Below are 13,815 nucleotides of genomic sequence, written 5' to 3'. Positions count from 1 at the left end.
CACCGACGCTCTCTCGTAACCCGTTTACCATGGGACAGAGGGCAAGTGTCAGATGAGCGCCCTCCAGTGGTCACTGGGCTGACCTGCACGGAGAACTCCTTTCCTCAGGGTAATTGACTCATCCTCAGACACAACTCAACCCAGAGCATCACAGTATGTAAGGCTCAGCCTGGTTCTCATGTGAGCGGCTGTACGTGAGGTGGGGACCTCCTGCACCAATAACTTCTCTTATAGTTTTACTATCACTAAATCTACAAGATTTTTTTTTAAATGACAGGTTATAGGACAAACAATTCTGACTGCACCTGCCTGGAAGTGATATGGAACAGAGGTGGAAAGAATAAGGGTTTTGATGCCAGAAAGCCCTGGGTTCAAATCCTGACCCATCACTTACCAGCCTTGGGATTTTTTTTTTTTTTTTTTTTTTTTTTTTTTGCGGTACGCGGACCTCTCACTGTTGTGACCTCTCCCGTTGCGGAGCAACGGGCTCCAGATGCGCAGGCTCAGTGGCCAGGGCTCACGGGCCCAGCCGCTCCGCGGCACGTGGGATCTTCCCGGACCGGGGCACGAACCCATGTCCCCTGAATCGGCAGGCGGACTCTCAACCACTGCGCCACCAGGGAAGTCCTGGCCTTGGGATTTTGACAAGATCACTGTAATTCTCTGAGACCCACTTTCCCCATCAAAAAACTCTCTCTCAGAGTTGATGGGAACATTAAGTGTGCTAAAATGCCTGAGGACTCAAAACAGTAGCTGACACCTGGTTTGTAATTAACGGATGTTCCCTTATGAAATTCCAAACTGAATCTCCAGACTGACTTCAAGGGTTAATAAAATTAAAAATGCAGTAGGTCTCAAAGGCACACACACCACCACCACCAGCACCAGAAAAGCATCAAATAATACTAACAGAAAGACATCATCTTTTTCTTCCCCTAGTCTTCTCTGGTTGTGGGAGGGAGATGGTTCTGGAATCACATGTGGAAAGTTTTATGTCCCCGTCTCTCTCCCCTGTTCCTAAGGCTTTCCAGGAGCACAGCATTGTACATTCAACTTCCTATTTAAAATTAATTAAAATGTTTGCACAAAGTCACTATTCCTGTTTTTACTAAATCTAGTAAATGGAAGCTCTAAGACTTGCACAGAAGAAAAATATACCACTGTCACTAAGGACTGACAAGTTAACAGGCTGATGACAAAAAGAAATGACACAATTTAGATTCACCTAAATGGTGTAAAGCTCATTTTAATGATCAAGCTGGAGCTTTTTTTTTTTTTTCTCCCCCCAAAGTTCTCTGTAAGGGATGAAATGAATTATCAGTGTTATTTACTCAGTGGGAAGTAACAGGACAAGCCACCCGTGTCTGCTGCTTTAAGTTAAAGGGGTCCCACCTACTTGGAGCTTACAGTACAGACACTACCTGGAGAGAAGGTAGAGGGAGTTGAGGAGGCCCAGCCAGCCAGCCAGCCAGACAGAGGGAAAAATGCCTGCAACTTGACAAGTCATTTGTGGGCTGGGCTAGATATGCGGAGGGACTTTCGAACAATGTGTCTTTTTAAAAATGGGGTTGCCATATGATTCTGCAATCCCACTTCTGGGCATATATCCAGACACAACTATAATTCGAAAATATACACGCACCCCAATGCTCATAGCAGCACTATTTACAATAGCCAAGACACGGAAACCACCTAAATGTCCAATCAGCAGAGGAGTGGATAAAGAAGATGTGGTACATATACACAGTGGAATATTACTCAGCCATAGAAAGAACGAAATAATGCCATTTGCAGCAACATGGACGGACCTAGAGATTATCATACTAAGCGAAGTCAGACAGAGAAAGACAAATACCATATGATATCACTTATATGTGGGATATAAAACATGACACAAATGAACTCATTTACAAATCAGAAACAGACTCACAGACACAGAGAACAGACTTGTGGTTGCCAAGGGGGAGGGGAGTGGAGGAGGGACGAACTGGGAGTTTGGGATTAGCGGATGCAAACTATTATATATAGAATGGATAAACAACAAGCTCCTACTGTGTAGCACAGGGAACTATATTCAGTATCCTCTGATAAACCATAATGGAAAAGAATATGAAAAAGAATATATACAAGTATAACTGAATCACTTTGCTGTACAGCAGAAATTAACACAACATCGTAACTCAACTACACTTCAATAAAATTAAAAAACGAAAAACAAATAATGTGTCTTTTAAAAATGATCGGAAATCTGATTGAAAACCCTTCTGGAAGAGACTTGAGAATCCTTGAACCTAGTACTCTGGGTAAAGTGTCAAAATCGTACTAACAATTGGTTGCCTCACATCCCAGTTAGTCAAGTCTCCTGAAGCAATTGAGGATATAATATTTGGATCATGGAGGTGAGGCAAACCAAGTTCAGTGTCCTCGAAACCAAAACTGGTGGCCCGTCGTCTTTCGAGACTGTGGATGTAGCTTGGTGCTGAGCCGAAGTCAGGAAAGGCAAGTTTTGCTTCTTGCTCCATCCTTGCAATTGACAATCTATGGGGTTGGCCTGAAAGTTCGTCTGGGTTTTTCCGTCACGTCTTACAGTGCGGCGTTAGACACCGTATTTGGCAGACAATAAAGTTTGACCTCTACCGCGTGCTATACTCAGAAATAAATCCGAAACAGATTAAAGATCCAAATAGAAAAATAAACTACAACAGTATTAGAAAAAATACGGAAGACTAATTTTATTTTCTTGAGAGTGGGATATATAAAAAAGACATAAATTCCAGAAACCAAGAAGATCAGATTTGATCACTTAAAATTTAAACCTTCTACATGATAAAGAAACACCCTAAACAAAACTGAGGGATGAGCAACATTGGGAAAAAATATTTTCTAACATATTTCACAGAATAATGTTTGATGTATGAAATACACAAAGAGCTCTTACAAATCAATAAAAACAGACAAACGAAAACCTGGGCAAAGGACATATAAATATAATTTTACACTGCCAATAAAAGTATGCAAAGCTTCTCAGCTTCATTAGCAATTAAGTAAGTAGAGATAAAAAATGAGAAATAATCCTTGACTTAGATTTTAAAAGATCTATAAGCTTTTATATAGAGAGTGGATAAACAAGGTCCTACTGTGTAGCACAGAGAACTATACTCAATGTCCTATGACAAACCATAATGGAAAAGAATATAAATAAAGAATGTATATATATGTACAGCTGAGTCGCTTTGCTGTACAGCGGAAATTAACGCAACACTGTAAATCAACTATACTTCAATTAAAAAATTAAACAACAAAACAAATCTAAAAGACTGAGAACCCTCAACGCTGCCATGGCTGAGGGGAAACGGGCTCTGTCACGGTGGGTGGGGGCAGAAATCCAAACTAGTTTCTAGGGGGATCACTTGTCCCTCTCTGAATAGCTGTCTGGCATCCCATGCCCAACGGTGAAGCCTGTTGACGCTGGTGCCTCAGTTTTCCCTCCCTATTCAATGGTCAGGACAAGAAAGGACTGTTTTTTGTAGGAAGAGCGAGGAGGTTGGAAAGCAGAACTAAGGAGCAATGACGAAAGTATAAATGCAAAGATCACCAGGCATTCTGTTCACAATGATTGCCTCTGACCAGAACAGCCACCCACCACCTTCCTGCCTGGACCACTCAGACACTCTAGTTGGTCTCAGGGGAGGGGGGCAAGATCCAGCAGGCCCCCCGTGAAGAGAGGAAAGCGAAGGATGCTTCTGACAGACGGGGGCACAGTCTCTGGCTCAGAGGGCCAAAGTTCAGGTGCACCCACTTCCTCATTCCCGTTCTGTCAGATGGCATATTAATAAGCCAGGAAGTGATTCAGGGAAGAATTTCCACAAGGACGAAAAACTCATCAGGTGCGTCAGATCTCTGACATTCAGGAGCCATGTGGGGAAAGAAGCACGGGCTGACTTAAGCACGAAAGTATGGATGCTTTAATTAATCCGGGGTGAATTTAATTGCTTTAGTTAAGTGGAAATCGGGTTAAAAATGATGCAGAGCATGCTGGGGTGTGTTAAAAACATGACATATGAGTTGGCTGAATCGATAAATTAAAAGTGCACAGATGTTTTAATTAAACCCAGGGAAGTTAACGAAGATCGCAAGAGACTTTTAAGCCTATGATTAATTCAACTCATTTAAAATACCTGTAGAGATATGGGGATGCCTCCATTTTGAGAGTTATAAAAGTTCTCAATCGATAAGTGCTTAAGCTGATCTTAAAAAAGTTTAAGTTTGTGTGTGTGTGTGTGTGTGTGTGTGTGTGTGTGTGTGACTGAACAGCACTAATTATATAAAGAATATTTAAAATTTTCAGGGTACACAGTAAGCTTTTTGCAGCTCAAGTCCAGATTGAAGTATCTTTTCATTCTTATTATTCTTTAAACATTGAGACCAGCTTGCAAATTACTGGTGTCTCGTTACCCACAAGCGTGGGAGCTTCCCCAAGACATGACGGTCTGTTGATTCACTGCCGTCTCCCCAGCAGGAAGAACAATACCAGGCAGCGTAGGGTTATGAGTTAGCCGGAACTTCCCTTCGTTTTTACCAGCTGTGTAACTATGGACACTAGTTTTCACCTCAATTTCCTTATCTTTAAAATGGGACAAAAATTCTGGATGAAAAACCCATGGTGTTTTTAAGAGGATGAAATGAAATAATGTCTGTGAAGTGCCATGTACGATGCCTGGCACATAGTAAGAAATCTATAGATTTGATTTTATTATCATTATTTTTATTAGGAGAAAACTGTTCCAAATCATCACATCATAAAGAGACAAGAGGGGGGAAACACTCTCTTTCCCAGCACCCATCCCAGCTGACCTCTCTAAAGACTGTTTTTTTTCCCAATACGGAAGTTTTTTTCTGAAACCGGAGCACTTCCCCACCTCTGTACGCATCACACCTACAGCAAGTTTCTCCGGGGTTAGGCACTCTGCTTTGTAAGACTGTTCTGCAACTTATCTGGTAGTTTAAAAGGGAGACAAAAAGCTTTTAGTCTCAGAAGCGATTTGACTTGGGGGAGGGCTGACTGAGGTAGGTCCTGCCGAGTGATTTATGTTTGGTGATGCAACAAGCCTGGGAAACAGCGGAAGTGGCCAGGTTCTAGAGGCATGGACTCACATGAGGGCACCAAATAAAGGGCACTGCAGCTTCCAAACTGGGGAGGCAGGCATCCTCCACACCTGCTTGGCAAGCTGGGGGGAAGTAAGAGAAAAGTGGTAATGCTGCTGCCGTTCGGATCTCTCTGGGTCACACGAGCAGAGTCCAAGGGCAACGTCATCCAGACTCAGACTTGGATGAGCGCATAAGTCATTTGGGGATGCCGTGAGAGTGAGATTCTGATTAAGAGGGTCTGGCGTGGGGCCTGAGGGTTTGGATATCTAACGAGCTCTCCAGGCTGATGCTAGCACCCCAGACCTACTGAATCAGAAACTTTGGGGGGGTGGGTGGGGAGAAGCCAGCAAGCTGGGAGTTAACAGGTGATTCTGATACACAGGGTTCTAAAGCCATAACCTGGGCTAGTACCTTAACTTCTCTGGGTCTCAGTTTCCTTAGCTGTGAGATGGGGATGATAATGATGCATGATGTGAGGATGACACAAGATCACTCTGGTTAAACCCTTTGCACAGTGCCTGGCACGCACTTCGTGCTGAATATGAGCAGAGGTCCTTCGACTGTTTTATCAAAGGTGCCTTCGCCAAGTGTGGAGACACTTTCTGCAAAGCACGAACCAAGGGCTTGGCTTCAAACCCCACCTCCTGGGGTCCTGCTGCCAAGGAATTCCTGCACGTTTTCTCAGGTCAAGGGTGGGACGAAGGAGAGGTGGGATTCAGCCTCGAACTGCAATGGGTGGTGGAATGGCTCCTGTGGGCAGCAGCCATGGCCCCTGGCCTGTCTGCATTACAGGAGATTGCGGGGAGCAGCTGGGGTGGCAGAGGAAGACAGGTGTGAAAGATAGAGGGTCTGAAGGAACATCCTACGTGGTTCCAGGAAGGACAGGTGGGATGTGATCATCTTTCACTGAGAGAGGTGAGGCCAGCTGTGAAAGGGGAAAGTGACTTCTTTGCAAAGGATGCTCTGAGGAAAGCACTTCTCGGGTGGTGGGGAGGACCCCCTACACCTTTGGTGGGGATGAAGGGGCTTGTCATCTCTCTCCTGAGCGCAGACGTCCACTAAGGGGAGGAACTGATGGGGAGATGGGAAAGCGGTTGTGTGTGTGGGGGCGGGCAGTGGAGCCAGCCAGAGAGTCAGGTGGCTGTGCTGTCTGTGAGGGCTTTGAGAGTGAGGGGTCACTGCCCCCTTTTAGGGGATCTTCCTGCCAAGTTAGGAAAACCAAGTTAGGGCCACAAGCCTCAAAGTCAGACAGACATGGCCTCAAAATCTAGCCTGCAGTGTGACCTTCGGCAAGTCGCTTATTTTCTCTAAGTCTCTGTTTCTCCTGTAAAATAGGGATAATAACAATGACTTCAGAGGCTTGTGAAGATTAATGCTGGCTAATATTTATGGAGCATTTAATACATGCCGAGCATGGTTCTACATGCCTTACATGCATTTACTTTTTAGTCCTCACAGCAATCCATCAGGTGGTACTGCTACTGCCCCCATGTTATGGATGAGACAACGAAGGCCCAGAGAGGTTAAGTAATTTTCTAAAATGGGAACAGTTAACTAGAGAAGCATGGATTCAAACCTAGCCAATTCAAACTCTGCAGCTTCCATTCTTAATAGCTTTGTCCTTCTGAGATGATGCAGGTAAACTGCAGAACAAATGGTATTTCTTTTCTGTAAACTCTTGTTGCTTCGTCCTTTTCTTCATTCCTCCATTTCCCCTCCCTCACTTGCTCTCTCCCTTCCTTCATTGAAATTTGTGTCTCGATGTTGGCTGATTTATCCGTGTGATTAATCCAACAAATATGAATCTTGTTTTCTAGCATTCACTTTGTCTTGTACATTTTCCAGCAATGTTTTCATCTGTATGATCTTTGACCCCTAAATTCAAGCCCCTAGACATTTAGAGAGCACTTACTATCTCCTGGGTGCCAAACTAGGTGCAGGGAGATACAAAGAAAAAGGCTGGAAGCTTGTGATCCAGTGGGAGAAACTGATGTCACCCCCCAGCTAGAACATGGCACAGGATGAAGGGCTGCTGCCAAGGTGTCGCCAAGTCCTGTGTGACTGCAGGGTTCTCTCTGTGGGTGCATCAGGGAGGTGGTGACCTGGGAGCTTGGTCCTCACGGATCAGCAGCGGTTTGATAGGAAAGTTTGGGAAGGATGAGAACATTCCAGCCAAGAAAATGGCATCAGTAGAGAGGAAGAAGCAGGGCCGTGGTGTCTATGAGGGACAAGTAGCTGGAATCGATGGTGTATGGGACTTAGTGGGAGATGGTGCCAAAGGAGCTCAGATCATGGAAGACCCTGAACCTCACTCTAAGAAATATGTTATTTATTCTCAGCCTATGGCCCCTGACCACCAGCATCAGGGCCCTACCGGAGGATAATTAAAAATGTGCACGTGCCTGAGCTACACACCAGTCCTGCTGCTTCAGAACCGGCTGACATGGGGGAAGAGCCTGGGAGTATGCATTTATAACAATCTCCCCAGATAAATGTCTTTAAACCAAAGATTGACAACCATTGTGCGGGGCAACTGGGAGCCAGTGAAGGTGTTTGGGGAGAGCAGTGTCATGCTCCTAAGAGCTCTGGGAGAACGCCACAGGTGGTGAGTAGGAGAAATGCCATCAGGGAGAGCTGGTGGCCAAGTGAACAGGGCAGTGGCTGTGAGGATAGGAGAACAATGGGTTGAAGGTCGATGAAATAGGAGTTGGCAAATGATAAGATGAGGGAGGTGACAGGATGTCCCAGCTTGGGGCTGGGCGGACAGTGGCTCAGAGCAACAGGCTCTGATGTCAGACAGACTTTGTTTCAAATGCCTGCTTTGCCACTCTCTACCTAGTCAACCCTAGTTTCCTCTCCCTAAGGTTTCTGGGGTTCAAACCCAAATCCTAGTGTGCAACTGCCACACAAACTTGCAAAGCACGTCTTCCTTACACCTCACATCTTCTGAGGTGAATCCTCAGAATGGCTGGTCTAGCGTTAAGAGGGCAGAGGCCAAATTGCTTGGTTTGAATCCTAGTAATACCGCTTATAAGTTGAGTGATCTTGAGCGTGTTACTTAACCTCTCTGTGTTTCATTTCCCTCCACTGTAAAAGGGGATCATAGTCATCTATAAAATAGGACAATTAATGATTCAATGAGATAATTATGCAGTTGCTTAGTCCAGGGGTTGGCTCATAGTAAAAACTCAATACATGTCAGCAATGATGACGACGATGATGATGATTTGACTTTTGTGCTAGCACTTGGCCGAGAAGGACTGAGTAGTGGGTACGTTTGCCAGGTAATGGGAGAAAAATGGCAAGATCCCCATTCTGTCTTTTCAAGGCTCCACAGAAACTGGGTAGGAGCGGAGACCAACCCCCAGAAAGAAGACTTCATGTTCCCGTGGTTGTGGCATTTCTGGGCCTCCCCTGACAGCTGATCAGCAGCGGGCGTTGTCATTTCTAATCGCTATTAAACACGCATTACCGAACAAGGAAGGCTCTGGTGTGTTAAGTTTCTACTGCAGGTTGGGGCCTTAAACTCAGCACCAAATATGCCATCTGAGAAGCCAGTGTCAAAACAAGATCATCAGAAGCCTTGGATGTCTTCTGAAAGGCAAAACTGATTTACACGCGACCCAAGGAAGCATCTTAAGTCATTGAGAGGCCTTTCAATAAATGTCAATGAAAGAAAAAGAAATCAGAGTTAAAAAGCATCTAGCCCACAACAAATAGCATAGAAGTATAGTAATGAGAAAGTCATGCGAGGGGATTAGGAATAACAGAAAAAAACATAAACTAAACAATCACTGAATCATAAGCACGCTTCTAGCTGGACAAGAGAGGCACCTGATGGAAAATGGTACAAGTTATTGGGGCAGAAACGCCATCTTTCCTCAAGCTCTGAATCTGAACAGATTGTTTATTGCATTAAACAATTAATGAAATTCTATGCTAGAAGACACTATTCAGTGTAGCTCCTTTACTAGACTCTCCCCCCATGGAATTTTCTTCACATTCCCCGATACTAATTGTCTATTTTCATAGACCCACACACTTCGTTGCTTCATGAACTTCCTTGTCTTCTCCTTAATAACATCTATAATAGCATTCAGAGCCCACAACCCAGCATTTTGGACTTAGGCTTGCATTTCCTGCTTACTTATCACGTGCATCCATCAGACTGGAAGCTCTCAGAGGGCAGGCCCTGGCGTTCTTGCCCCCATCATTGTATTTCTGGTGCTTAGCGCAGGCATATGATAAGCGTTTGCTGGATGCACGAATAAGTCTGGTCCCCTTGACTGATTTGGAACAAGGTGTTAGAACCCTCATACGTTCTTTTGGGGTGAGGGTCAGTTCCACTTTGACATCTGAGCCCCTCAGAGCCCCCAGTTTGGTGGGGGCTGAGGAATGAATGCCCTGCAAATTCATGCCGACTGCTTCCTCCATTCACTGCGACGATGTCTTCGGGTGCCTGATGCAGACTGGCAGGTTTATCAGGAGACAAGGAGCTGTCGTCTGCACCGCACATCTGAGGGCACGGGAGGCGCAGCATGAGGTCGGGAGAGTAAATCTGCGTCTCTGTCACTCGGACATACACCCGGCCGCTCGGATGTGATGGGAATCTCGCTTGCTAATGTGGCGAATTCTCCCTCTGGCAGGAGGGCCTGAGTATGCCGGCTGCCTGCAGTAGCAGAAACTGGCAGACCCGAGGCATCCTGGGCACAGCTGGCAGTGCAGGAACAAAGCGGAATGCGAGTTTGTGATGCGGGTGCACCTGGGCTCGGGCCCTCCTAAGGGCTTTTATCAAGAAAGAAGGGACATGATTGTGGGCCACGGCCGGGAGATGGCATGCACTGTTCAGGGTAGCAGGGGCCTCGGGACCAGCTGTCTCTCCTCTCTGCACTTGCTAGCTCGATTACCTCACCCTGGTTGCTCCAGGTCACTCCCTGCTAACACCTACGAGCTTCCTGGGCTCAAAAGTTGTTTGTGAGGAGCAATGTGTCATAGTCACTGACAGACTGTGCTGGACCAACGGGATACGGCCACCCAAGCATCTCCGCCTTATGCGTGAGGGGTGAGGGGAAGGTACACACACGCTCACACCCGCAACCACACATACCCTCACACACACAACCCCATCTGAATCTTTTTCTTGTTAAAGATGAGAAATGTATCTTTGATGGGATTCACTGAGGAGGGCACAGCATCTTGTGAAAAATGCATAACCTCCATCTAATCACGAGTGAACATCAGACAAACCCGCATCCAGGGACAAGCTAAAAAATACCCGACCAGTACTCTTCAAGACGGTCAAGGTCATGAGAGACAAGAAAAGAGAGAGGAGCCCTTGCAGGTTGGAGGGGACTAAGGGGATATGACAACTAAACACAATGTGGGATCTGGACCAGAAAAAAAAAAAGGGCAAAATTGGAAACAAGTCTGTGAATTAGTCAATAGCATCGATCAATGTTAATTTCCTGGTTTCACTAACTGAACTTTGATAATTGAAAATGTTGACATTAGGGGAAGCTGAGTGAACTCTGGGAACTCTATGCGCATTTCTGCAACTTGACTGCAAGACAAAAATGCTTTTAATATAAAAAGCTTAAAATATTGGGGGGGGTGGTGGTTAACATAGGATTTATCTCACATTGTTGATATGAGAATGGATAAGATGGTATGTATTATATACTTACACAATGCCTGGTACATCTTTAATACGTAATAACTACTAGTTGTTATTAAAACTGTCCAAAAAGGAGGCTTAACCGACCACAAGTAAATCAGGAGCTAATCATTAGGTTTACCCATTTGAAGCTGGTAGAGTTAAATCTGTGTGCCTATTTTTACTGGGTGCTCACTATATCACACAGGTGTAGGTAGTGAATTTTGTTATTTTCAGGAGCCCATACTTAGGAGATGAGATGCTCAAGGCTTGAATTTATCTAGGAGCCAGGCTGCTTCACATGTGCTATATATACAGTGGGACCCAATTTGGGGATTCTTGATGTGAAATGAATGTGTGAGAAGCTGATTGGGATTGATTGCTCAGGGCAGTGCAAAGATTCCTTTCTTGAATGCAAATCAAAACTCCAATGAGGTATCACCTCACACCAGTCAGAACAGCCATCATTAAAAAGTCTACAGATAACAAACGCTGGAGAGGGTGTGGAGAAAAGGGAACCCTCCTACACTGTTGGTGGGAATGTAAATGGTGCAGCCACTATGGAGAACAGTACGGAGGTTCCTCAAAAAACTAAAAATAGAGTTGTCACATGAGCTAGCAATCCCTCTCCTGGGCATATATCTGGACAAAACTGTAATTCAAAAAGATATATGCACTCTATGTTCACAGCACACTATTTACAATAGCCGAGACATGGAAAAAAATCTAAATGTCCATCAACAGATGAATGGATAAAGAAGATGTGGTATATATATACACACAATGGAATATGACTCCACCATAAAAAAAGAATGAAATAATGCGATTTGCAGCAACATGGATGGACCTAGAGATTATCATACTAAGCGAAGTAAGTCAGAAAGAGAAAGACAAATACTATATGATATCACTTACATGAATCTAAAATATGACACAAATGGACATATCTACAGAACAGAAACAGACTCACAGACATAGAGATCAGACTTGTGGTTGCCAAGGCAGAGGGGAAGGTGGGGAAGGGATGGATTGGGAGTTTGGGATTAGCAGATGCAAACTAGTATATATAGGATGGATAAACAACAAGGTCCTACTGTATAGCACAGGGAACTATATTCAATATCCTCTGATAAACTGTAATGGAAAAGAATATGCAAAAAAAAATATAAAACTGAATCACTTTGCTGTACGCCAGGAACCAACACAACACTGTAAATCAATTATACTTCAATAAAATTTAAAAAGAAGGGAAATATTCCTTTCTCAGTAGATTTAAAGGCGGCACTAACATTTCCTATTTATTGCGATGGATTCCAATTTTCTCTTTTTTAACTTTTCATTTTGACCTGAGTCCTTTTGAAATAAATTCATCCGTGTAAACCTAATGGGTAGACTCAAAGAAATATGTGAAGGAAATAGAAATTCTGATGGCCCACGAATTTGGCAACAGACCTAAAGGTGGTGCATGAAAGAGCAAAGTGCGGGAAACAAGGGTTTAGAGTGTTTCCAAACACCGGCATTGTTAATGAACTAGCTTCAGTTTCAAAAATACTAAGGAAGCAACATCTTTAGGGCAAAGCGGTAGAAGCTTACTCCTGACATTCTTAAGCCAACTTTGCCAAGAATAAATGGGGAAACAAGGAGAAAGCAATTTTAATCTCTAAACGCTTCAATTTTGTCCACTGTAGGCATCAACAGCTGAATTAAAATATACAAGTTCAGAGGCCGATTTCAGGAACGGCTTCTGAGTATGCAGGAGGAACTACTCTTAACAGCCACTCGATATCTGTTTCGTGAGGATCAATTATATACCATGGCTAATGCACGCTCAGAGCGTGCGCCTGGCCACAGTACAGGTGGTAAATGCAAAACGCACACCGAGAGGCCTTTTAAGCAGCTAAATGCACACCCCATTACAGATCCATAATGCAGAATGGACGCTCATCTGCAAATGGATCGAGAGTGAAGAGTTCTTAAATGGCTGGGGTACTTAGGGCTGAAAGGCTGATCCCTGGATGTGCAGTCAGGGCACACACGGTTTTGGGGATTAATAATACATTGATGTGTGTCAGTGTTAATATACATTTACAGCTCACAGGCCCTGCAGCTGAGGGTTCAGCCCATTTGCAGCCACAGATAAAAGGACTATTCTGTCCTTCCTCTCATTAAGGCCTTCACTCCGAGGAAATTAGATTACGCGAGGAAAGCCATTCGAATGCTACTGAGGTTTTCCCTCCTTTAAAGCCTTCCTTCTGAAAAGTACATGGCAACCGTGCGGCTGGGTGTCATCTACCTGCCTCATCAGAGCCCTTCAGAACCGGAGCAAAGGGCTGGCTGCGAGGAACACCAGGCTCCAGGGTCTGCTTGGGCATGTGTCCACATGCCCTGGGGGCAGAGCGTGCCAAGGTGCAAAGCAGCCAAGAGAACGGTCCGGTGGCTCCGTGCTCTCTTCTCCTTTTGTATCTGACAGGTTTACCAAACCTTTATGAATGTATCCATAGGTGGCGTCATCTGGGAATGAGTCTCACACACGTGCGACCAAATCCAGAACTTCAGGCACTTAAAAGAGTCCTAGTCACTGATGAGTCAGCATTCAGAAGGATGGGGATTGCAAATCTCTGAAATACTGTGCATATCTGAAATACGATTTTCCCAAGCCATTGTGATTTAGCTTTTCCAGAGCGGCTTGATTAATGACTGCCTCTCTCTCAGAACGTCAAGGGAGGATGGTCTTTTAATGAAGAGCACATAAAAGGATGGAAATATTATATGAATGTATAAGTAAATATACTATGACGTATGTAAATAAAAGACGGTAAAACTAAACCCTCCGAGGGCTCACAATGTATTCTGCTAAGAGCTTGGGGTGTGTTCTTGCATTCCATCCTCACAATGAATTTAGGAAGGAATTCCCCACTTTCCCAGAGGAGGAAACGGAGATTCAGAAATGTTAGATCACTTGTTCAAGATCACAGAGATCCTGAATGGCTGAGCTTGGGACTGGAACCCAGGAA

General features: G+C 44.6%; 1 protein-coding gene across 1 annotated transcript in view; it reads right to left on the bottom strand.

Annotated features, from left to right (window-relative positions):
• Positions 1–13,815, bottom strand: part of TENM2 (teneurin transmembrane protein 2) — a 1,025,435-nt gene that overhangs the window by 182,818 nt on the left and 828,802 nt on the right. The window lies entirely within an intron of this gene.

Source organism: Lipotes vexillifer, unplaced genomic scaffold (assembly GCF_000442215.2).
Source record: "Lipotes vexillifer unplaced genomic scaffold, Lipotes_vexillifer_v1.1 scaffold370, whole genome shotgun sequence".
Classification (NCBI taxonomy): Eukaryota; Metazoa; Chordata; class Mammalia; order Artiodactyla; family Lipotidae; genus Lipotes; species Lipotes vexillifer.
Note: the sequence above shows the minus strand (reverse complement) of the source record. Positions and strands in the feature narration are given on the sequence as shown.